The 2496-nt window shown below is 37.9% G+C and overlaps 1 protein-coding gene across 5 annotated transcripts in view; it reads right to left on the bottom strand.

Moving 5' to 3' along the window:
• Nucleotides 1–2496, bottom strand: part of LOC138866010 (uncharacterized) — a 457298-nt gene that overhangs the window by 39616 nt on the left and 415186 nt on the right. The gene's annotated exons all lie outside the window — the stretch shown is intronic.

The following is a 2496-nucleotide window of genomic DNA, read 5'->3' as shown; positions in this document are numbered from 1 at the left end:
AGAAAGACGAAGATAGTGAGAAAAAGATTTCCGGTAATTGGGTAAATTTTGAAGAATAACGTGAAGATCAAATCAAGTGTCTGAGGTCAGATTCGGCATAATGTATACAATCCTCGAGAAAGTGGGACACAGAAATCTTATGTGTATGTCCTTGCTAACGTTTCTTATTTAGATTTTCTAATTATTAAAGGGATTTTGATGAACGTTTTGTCCAATTTACAATTTAAGTACCTTTTCGATTTATGAGATTAATTATTCTGTGTATATATGCATTTATCTATTTATTTAACACTTTATTTAATTCTAGAAGCAAGATACGGCTAAGTTTCAGGATTTTCAGACTAACTATTTTGCATTAGCGTTATGATCACCTTAATGCTACAACACGAACCAGACACATCTCTAACAGCTATTACATCTGGGAACCAAGGGAATTGCTAACATTTCTCCAGACATCTTCATGAACTACTGTAGATGGGAACATGGAATTAGCAAACGAACATGACGTTCACACGCACTTTTCATGCCCGTTGACTTGTCTCATGCATGTTTTTTATTGCCAAGAAGATGCCTTTCTGCTGATGATAAGAGAAAGAAATGTGTCTCCTACCGTGTTGTTATTATGGAGGGCATATATTAATACAGATGTATATGTAATACATACACAGGCATACATGCATACTTGTGTGATCATATTCTATGTTTGATGATTATGCTCAATGCTATACAAATATGTCTACACATGTATAACCCCCTTTTCATGTGTTTATTGTATGTTTCAAAGTACTATCCCAATACATGGCTCATTTCTTCACACGAGACTAATCAAAGTATAAAGTGTTATCACATATTTTTTTAAAATTATTTGTAATACATCAGTTCTCAACACTGACTGTACAGTCGTGCTGTATCAGTTTAGTCCTCATGCATTTTCGCGAAGGTGGACATTTTTTAACTATTACCTACTATGCTTATGTCATTTTGCTTCTGTTAATAGTGCATGTAATTCGCTGTCAACTTTACGCTGGCCTGTCAACTTTACGCAAGAATTAATTTTAAAACTCATTTGGAGTTGACTCATGGCAGCTCCCTGGAAGTGAACTCAGGTCCTTTCCCGTAGATCACTTCCTTCAAGGTGTTCGCTGCCCTAATTGGCGTGATTGCGTTGAATGTACAGCGGTAAGTTGTGCTTTGAGTAAAGTGTGTGTTTGTGACTGTACTTAATTGGAAAAGGTTCCATGTGAATGAGAATAAATTCCCAAAGCAAGTGCTGTAACTGACGCGTTTCGATTGAATATTCATCGGCATTACAAATATTTAGCGAAACCGCATCGTTTATATCTTGCTTTGTGGAGTCATTTTCTTTTAATCACAGCGAACTCTCTTCATATGTATGGATGTTTTTTTTCTGTACAAGACACACTTATGTGTAGAAAGGGAAATTAAAAAAAGACAGAAAAATAGATTTCTGTCCTTTTCTAGAGATTATAAAATTCTACGGTTTATATGACATATTACCTACCATGGAACTGTAGATTACACAGATGCATGTATGTTCAGATATGATTGCATGCATATAGGCGCACACAATACGATATGTTATTTATTTACAACCTGTGTATGTATACGTGTTATGCTTGTGTATGTGCGATTCTTACATTGATAACTATATACAAATGACTACATCTAAATGAATTCAACTTTAGCTTCATTTCTTTACACCAAATAATTACAGCTAACACACACGACGCCAAACCGAGAAGCAGAACAGCCGATCGCGCGAGGATCTCGTATGACAAAACCAGACGTGACGTTAGCAGATGAATCGTGGCGCTGTCGTTCCTCGTTACAAGGGCAATGCTCAGCCGCCCTCTCTAAGTAAGTGACGTGTTCCTTACTGACCGCCGCCTCCTACACGTCCGCGGAGGGTTAACGTTGAAGACCAGTTATATCTAATATTACTGTGCTAACGTAGCCTACAAGGAAGGGATAAAGGGGACAACCATGGCGTGAAGAAGCAGAACACATAGAGCTGCGAGGCCTTGGGGAGTTTAAGAGTGGGTTTCTCAAGATTATCAAAGGTTGTACAGCTGCCGATGTTAATAAGGGTTATACACCTGCCTGAGGCGAGGGAGGGGGCGGCACTAGGGAACACCTGCTGGTATAGACCGACGAGGAAGGGTCAGTCGGATCCTGCAAGGGTGAGGCAACACTGGAGCGCAGTGAAACTCAACACAGGGTCTAAGTGACAGACCGAGAAATTAAAAAAAAAAATAAATAAAAAAAATTGTCGGAATGTTTGTGTTTGTCAATTTCTTTGGATGAGCAGAGCAGTTTGTGTAGTGTAAAATGCTTTTCCATGGTCGAAGTTGAAATTCCTCTTAATGGTGAACCTAAATAACAAAGTCAAATATATTGAACATTTTTTTGCCAGCAGTCATACTTAGTATCATAGAGTAGTTCATACTATATAAACGTTTTGTGTAAATACGTACT

The sequence above is a fragment of the Penaeus vannamei genome, chromosome 23 (assembly GCF_042767895.1).
Source record: "Penaeus vannamei isolate JL-2024 chromosome 23, ASM4276789v1, whole genome shotgun sequence".
Taxonomy (NCBI): Eukaryota; Metazoa; Arthropoda; class Malacostraca; order Decapoda; family Penaeidae; genus Penaeus; species Penaeus vannamei.
This window is presented reverse-complemented; position numbering and strand designations above follow the sequence as displayed.